The sequence below is a fragment of the Eurytemora carolleeae genome, unplaced genomic scaffold (genome assembly GCF_000591075.1).
Source record: "Eurytemora carolleeae unplaced genomic scaffold, Eaff_2.0 scaffold1681, whole genome shotgun sequence".
In the NCBI taxonomy this organism is placed as follows: domain Eukaryota; kingdom Metazoa; phylum Arthropoda; class Copepoda; order Calanoida; family Temoridae; genus Eurytemora; species Eurytemora carolleeae.
Window position 1 is genome coordinate 1 of NW_019397572.1, and position 8344 is coordinate 8344.

Consider the following 8344-nt stretch of genomic DNA (forward strand, 5'->3'; position numbering starts at 1 on the left):
ATTCATAAACCTTCCCTGTGGTCACGTGATGTCCCACAAAAAATGTGGGTCCGATCGGTTCAGCCGTTTTGACGTTTATTGGATCCAAACAAACAGACAAGCCAAATTTATGTATAGATAAAGTAGTAATCTCTGTTTGTCTGTCTGGCTGTTTGTTTGTTTGTATATCCGATCATAACTCTAGAACATCTGGAGAAATTTCCTTACATTTTTTTTGAGAACTCGGCAGAACCACGGGAATGTTCTTAGCTTTTAAGGTAAAAAATATCTTAATTGTGTAGGTCGACTTTTATAGGAAAAACTTAGTTTCCAGGCAAAGCTGGGATTCCAACCTAGCTTGGTAACCTATGTTTCCAGACAAAGCTGGGTTTCCAACCAAGCTTGGTAAACTTAGCTACCAGACAAAGCTGTGTTTCCAACCTAGCTTGGTAACATTAGTTTCCAGACAAAGCTGGGTTTTCAACCTAGCTTAGTAAACTTAGTTTCCAGACAAATCTGGGTTTTCAACCTAGCTTAGTAAACTTAGTTTTCAGACAAATCTGGGTTTCCAACCTAGCTTGGTAAACTTAGTTTCAAGACAAAGCTGGGTTTCCAACCTTGGTAAACTTACTATTTTTAATACCAAACTCATGCTGCCGAGAAGTGTAAAATTTTAAAAATTGTACAGCAATTATTAAAATAATTGTACAGCAATTATTAAAATAATTGTACAGCAATTATTGAAATAATTGTACAGCAATTATTAAAAGAATTGTACAGCAATTATTAAAAGAATTGTACAGCAATTATTAAAATAATTTTACAGCAATTATTAAAAAAATTGTACAGCAATTATTAAAAAAAATTATTTTTTACTTTGCTTACCACGGATATGTTAATGTAAAATGTACGGTGTACACTGCTTTATGTACTTGTGTTTTGAATTAACTATGTTAATTAGATTAAATTTTAAACTTTATTTTCTTTATAATTTCTCTTTTTTTACTTCATCCACAACTCCATATACATTTTTTTCTTTCTTTTTTAAATCAAGATTTAGAATCAAAAATTATTAAGAAAATATATAGGTTCCGCGTTAAAATTGATGCTGTACCCTGGTTCTATTCCCCCTTTTCTTTATCCCATTTATATTCGCATCCTCCTCCCCATCAAGAGGAAGGGATGTTTTGACGCCATGAGCCCTCCACATAACCTACAAACCGCATGAAATAAGCTCCACTCTAGTTCGGAGATTATGCATCCTGGAGGTCGTTTAGCTCGAGGCTCGTTGAAGCTGAACATGCCCTCCGCCACCCTCTGATCTGCTTGATACCCTTTCTTATCCAACTAGTTTTCCTTTCCAACTAGTTTTCCCTTCCAACCTAGTTTTCCTTTCCAACCTACTTTTCCTTTCCAACCTAGCTTTCCTTTCCAACTTAGTTTTCCTTTCCAATCTAGTTTTCCTTTCCAACGTAGCTTTCCTTTCCAACCTAGTTTTCCTTTCCAACGTAGCTTTCCTTTCCAACCTAGTTTTCCTTTCCAACCTAGTTTTAACCTTTCTGTCCCAGTTTTCCTTTCCAATCTAGTATTCCTTTCCAACCTAGTTTTAACCTTTCTGTCCCAGTTTTCCTTTCCAACCTAGTTTTTCTTCCCAACCTATTTTTAACCTTTCTGTCCCAGTTTTCCTTTCCAACCTAGTATTCCTTTCCAACCTAGTTTTCCTTTCCAACCTAGTTTTCCTTTCCAGCCTAGTTTTCCTTACCAACCTAGTTTTCCTTTCCAACCAAGTTTTCCTTTCCAGCCTAGTTTTCCTTTCCAACCTAGTTTTCCTTTCCAACCTAGTTTTCCTTTCCAACCTAGTTTTCCTTTCCAACCTAGTTTTCCTTTCCAGCCTAGTTTTCCTTTCCAGCCTAGTTTTCCTTTCCAACCAAGTTTTCCTTTCCAGCCTAGTTTTCCTTTCCAATCTAGTTTTCCTTTCCAACCTAGTTTTCCTTTCCATAAAACCTAGTTTTTCTTCCCAACCTAGTTTTCATTTCCAACCTGGTTTAATTTTCCAACCTAGTATTCATTTCCAACCTAGTTTTCTCTCAAACCTAGTTCTGCTTCCAGCCCTGATTTTTCTTGTATTTCTAATCTGGAGAAAGATCATTACTAATCCTGTTCTGCTATTCAACCAATATGCCACTAATTAGAGAATTCATCAGACAGCTTTATCATAGATAAACTAGCTTGGAAACCCAGCGTTGCCCAGGTTACTCATAATTACATCCGCCGTTTACCTGCACTCGGTCGATTTTTACTTGGAAACTAAATAAAAGTCGACCCACTCAATTTGGAATCTTAAAACTAAGTTAAGATCCTTCCCGTCGCTCTCCTGAGTTCCCCCATCAAAACTTGAGGCAAATCGGTCAAGGGGTTCCTGTTTGGACAAACAATCAGACAAACAGAGATTACACCTTTATATCATAGATATAGATAAATGTACAGCTCATGTACAAAAACTTGCCGAAGAAATTTTAAAAAACTTGTTTTGTATGAACAGTAAGAGTTCGTTGAAAGAAAAAATATGTACGCTCGAAACATACAAAAGATATATGTACTGTTTCAATTTTTTTACCGATATTAGTAATGCATTTTAAGATTATTTACATTTTGAATTGAGAAGTGTAAACATCTGCAGTACGTATGGAGAATATTAAAACCTCCTAGGCTTCCTTAGATATATATTTTCTTGGTTATGTCTTTTAATGTCAATCCGAATCGAATTTTCCAATTTTACTTTAAATCTGTCCAACATTATTTATCCATTTATCCAGATAGGACTGGGCATGTCGGCTGAATATTTCATTTATTACTGTTTTTAATCGAAAAAAACAGCTTCTACAGTACTTTTGATACTGAAGGTATATTGCAAGAATTTAGAGTGAATTATTGATGATGTTTGGTCAATAATAAGTTCATTTTACAGAAATTTTGTAGAAGTTTATAAGTTTTAGTTTAATTTTCATTTTAGAATTTGTTTTATCTCAATTTTCAAACACCCCTCCCCCCAGGTTAGTAATTAAAAAAAAACTGAAAAGGAAAAAAACAGAATAAAATTAATCACACAAAAAAATAGCAGAAGTTGGCAATTTTGTCAGTAATTTCGTTGATATCGCTATCAAATGTGGGCACTTTCAAATTTCAGAATAAATGCTTGATCCCTCAATTGAAACTGCATATACCTGCAGGGTGTTAGCACTACGTTATATAACAGAGGATTAAATTAATCCGTAGATCCATGCATAAGATCGAGATCAATGCTTGATCCCTCAATTGAAACTGCATATACCTGCAGGGTGTTAGCACTGTGTTATATAACCTAGAGGATTAAATTAATCCGTAGATCCATGCATAAGATGGAGATCAATGCTGGATCCCAAGATTAACCACACAAAAGTTTTGACTCCAATAATGATAAAATTGACAATATCTAAAAAGATGAAAATAAAACTTGATCAATATTGTGACGAACTAAAAGGCCGACTAGGGAGAAAAATTTGAGAGTTAACAGGGGTGGCTTAATCATTTATTTTGTTCAAAATTTAAATCATTATGAATACTTTCCTTGATATTTTGAAACTAGCCTGAAAACCCATGGCACTGCTTGAAAGCTAAACTTTACAAAAAATCAACAAAAAACATTTCCGTTGTTTTACCGAACCGAGTTCCCCAATAACAAAACAAACAAACATCCAAGCAGTGGTTACTACTTTATTTTATACTAGCTGAAGGGCTCGGCGTTGCCCGTGGAGAAAAAAAATTTTTGAAATAAAAATATTTAATGAAAACAAAAACTGAAAAATAATTTTCGATTTTTTGTCCTGAAACAACCCCCGGCCACCCATGAGTGTCCACACAAAATTTCAGCCCATTCGGTCAAGCCGTTTGGCCGGCTATCGGTGACATATATACGAATGTCTTGTTTTATTATATAGATTTAGTTTGGGAACCCAGCTTAGCCTGGACACAAATTTTTACCTGTATGCGTCAACCAACCTACTTAACTTAAAAACAAACAAACCAGACAAACTAAAAAGACTTTAATACTTTATTATACATAAGATATATAATATAAAAATGCACCAAAAACTTCCTGACTCCTGAATATAGTAGAGATGTACTATATGTATGGAAGTGTATAATAATATTCCCTGTTTTGGCCTTAACCAATATTATGTAATTAAACCCAGAAACTTGGCCATCTTAGCCTCTTCCCCCCGCCCCCTGCACCCTTTCCCTATATCTGCAACCCCCATCCCTCTCTCTACTAACCTCCCATTAGGCCCTCCCCCCCGTCCTACCTTTCTGAAGGTTTTTTTTTTAAATCATGCAGGGTTTTTTTCTGCTAAATCAAATATCCAGAATTTTTATGTTTTTTATTTCATATTTTTTTGCTGGTTCATGCTGTTTAAACCTAAAGGATGAACAGACATTTTCATTTTGAGATCAAAGGTTGTCTTTTGTGCAATATGAGATATATATATGTATTTTACAATCTGATAGAAATATAAAGAAAAATAGACTGCAGTAACAGTCTGCAGTCTTCAGACATTAAACTAATTATCTTACAGAGTCAAGAACTTTGCAAAAAAGAAATTCGGACTAAAAAATCCCGAGTCTGTTATTGGAAACCAAAATCATGTTTCAAAAACCAGTATCTGGTATTAAAAACCAGAATCTGGTGTTAAAAACTAGAGTCTGGTATTGAAAATCAACGTCTGGTATTGTAACCAGAGTGTGGTATTAAAAACCAGAGTTTGGTATTAAAAACCAGAGTTTGGTATTGGAGATCATGTAGTCGTCTAGTGTCGAAAACCAGAAACCAGAAAACCAGTCTGGTATTGGAAACCAGAATCTAGTATTTGAAACCAGAGTATTGTGTTGGAAACCAGAGTCTGGTATTAATTAAAAACCAGAGTCTGGTATTATCGAAACCAGAGTTTGGTATTGGAAACCAGAGTCTGGTATTGGAAACCAGAGTCTGGTATTGGAAATCAGAGTCTGGTATTTGAAACCAGAGTCTGGTATTGGAAACTAGAGTCTGGTATTGGAAAACAGAGTCTGGTATTGGAAACCAGAGTCTGGTATTGGAAGCCAGAGTCTGGTATTGGAAAACAGAGTCTGGTATTGGAAACCAGAATCTGGTATTGGAAACCAGACTCTGATATTGGAAACAAGAGTCTGGTATTGGAAACCAGAGTCTGGTATTGGAAACCAGAGTCTGGTATTGGAAACCAGAGTCTGGTATTAAAAATCTAATGTAACCCACAAATATTCTGGCAAAGAAAACAATGATGCAATTTTTGAAAAGCTCTAAATTCATCAATGGAAGTCAAAATAGAGACTTAAAAACATGTTGATTCAAAGATTGCAATCTCTTACGTAGACACCAAAAAACCCAAAAAACCTAGTAATTAATACAAAATCGGGATTTTAAAACTTAAACGTTTTGAAAACAAAATGGTGGTATAAAAATGATATAAAACATTTTACATTTTAAGTTCTAATTTTCTGAAAATGCCTTCAATTTGGCTTGTGCAAACATAGAATGATTATGATCATAATCATGTTGAATAAAAACATCTAAATATTACTTTAAATTGAAATTATGTGCTTTTATTAAGCTTTCACAGACTTGTTGGCTGTTCTACCCTAGAGTGGAAAAAAACCGATGACGATGTATAGTAATTGGTCTTATCCAAGGCACAGAGAGTAAGGCAACTATAAAAAATGTTTAACGATTTGTCAAGACTTGGTCGTCTTTGTAGAGGCACAAAGCATTGGCTTTTGGTTTAACCTTAGTAACTCACTAATACAGTTTTGTAGCCTTAGACATTTGAAAACTAATATAATATTGTTTTTCTCTTCAGATAAAAAGTAGTAATTGGCAAAATGCTAACTGCTTTTTGTTTGAATGGGTGCAAAGTACATATGTTGGATTAAGGTACGTAATGAAGTTGTATAAAACTTTGAGCCGTTGTTTAGTATCATTTACTAGGATTTTTTACTTCTTAAAATCTTAATCAATTTCTATGGTTGATCTTATTTAGAAAATATCAGGGTATAGAGAAAATTGTTTTTCCTTGGAGACCCTGTGCATAAATCTTTCCCTAGCATATCGTGTAAAAGCTGTAAACAAGATTGAGTTTATCTGTGTTTTATTTTGTTGACGGGAATATTTATGGTTTTGTTTAGAACCTTGAGTTTAAATACAGGGTTAAATACTCCACAAAGGATGAGACCTTTGAGACGACTGTGAGAAAATCATACCGTCACTTTTCAAGCATTAAGGGACGACTTGTTGGGGCGGGGTATTGAATATTGAATAATTAGACATTGAAAAGCAACTTTCTCATTCTTTTTGATACCTTTACCCCAAAACTAATTGATTTTTCGTTATAAATTGTAGGTCTAAAATAAAGGCTCGTCCTTTGTGGGCATAATCAACACTTTTCCACAATTTGAGATTAACTATAATTAAACGAATCAAAGTTTTGTAATAAATCATTTCAAACCTAGCAAAGTTATTAAGAAACCAGAGGCCTGAACTTTTGATCAGTATCCTTTGTACGTTCTACGGATTAAGTTAATTCCTTTTAAATATTTCTAAAAGAACAAGATAATATAGTTAAAGCAAAGGAGAGGTCGCATAAAGAGAATGTAAGCGTAATTTCAGGTAACGCTTTATGCCCCATTTAAACAACATTTTTATTCAGATTAAGATTTCCAGGGTGCAGTTGTAATTAATTGGGTATTGTCATTTTGCATGAAGGTTTACTTGAAATAACATTTATAGTCCCATGCAATTAGACTGTTTTTCTCCGGATTTCTAATTAAAAAGATTTTTTATAAGTCCTACACTATATATGCAATATATTGTTTTTTTTTTCTGAATTCAATATATCAAAAATGTAATTTGATATTCTTATCCGAAAATTGCTATAATATTGGAAAATTTTAAACTTGACATAAGTTTTACAAATATATATTCTAATATAGCAGAAAATAATTGAGAATATACCGATATTTAAAAAAATATTTATTTTGAAAAGTGTACAGAGAAAAGACTTAAGTTTTTTTTAGGGGATGGGTTGGGGGGAGTTCATAATGTGCATACTTAAAATAATATAATTGAGAGGGAATCAAGTGATTCTAAGTGTTTTTGCTTCTATATAAACCATATTTAAATTATTAAACAAATCGGAGCAGCAAAATATGATCAAAAATGTATATGATTGTATAAAGAGTTTGGTAACTGCTAAACAAAGAGATTGTAAAACTATCAGATAAAGAGGTTGAACAACTAATAAATAATGTGATTGAATAACTGTTAAATAATGGAGCGTATAACTGTTGAATAAAAAGAGTGTATAATGGTTAAATAAAGGAATTGTATATCTGTTAAATAAAGGAATTGTATAACTGTTGAATAAAGGAATTGTATACCTGTTAAATAAAAGAATTCTATAACTGTTAAATAAAGGAATTGCATAACTGTTAAATACAGGAATAGTGTAAACTGTTAAATAAAGGAATTGTATAACTGATAAATAAAGGAATTGTATAACTGTTAAATAAAGGGAGTGTTTAACTGTTAAATGGTGGGAGTGTATGACTGTTAAATTAAGTTACTGTATTACTGTTAAATATGGGAGTGTATAACTGTTAAATAAAGGAATTGTACAACTGTGAAATGAAGGGAGTGTATAACTGTTAAATGGTGGGAGTGTATGACTGTTAAATTAGGTTACTGTATAACTGTTAAATAAGGGAGTGTATAACTGTTAAATAAAGGAATTGTATAACTGTGAAATGAAGGGAGTGTATAACTGTTAAATGGTGGGAGTGTATGACTGTTAAATTAAGTTTTTGTATAACTGTTAAATAAGGGAGTGTATAACTGTTAAATAAAGGGATTGTATAACTGTTAAATAAAGGATTTGTATAACTGTTTAATAAAGGGATTTTATAACTGTTAAATAAGGGAGTGTATAACTGTTGAATGAAGGGAGTGTATAACTGTTAAATAAAGGAATTGTATAACTGTTAATTAAGGGAATTGTATAACTGTTAAATAAATGGATTGCATATAACTGTTAAATTTGAAGGGATTTTATAACTATTAAATAAAGGTATTGTTTAACTGTTAAATAAAGGAATTGTATAACTATTAAATAAAGGTATTATTTAACTGTTAAATAAATGGATTGTATAATTATTAAATTAGGGGTTGTAAAACTGTTTAAATAAGTGGCTTGTTGTAAAAAATGAACTCTAAAATTGTTGTAAAAAGAACTTGTAAAGATGTTAAGAAACTGACCTC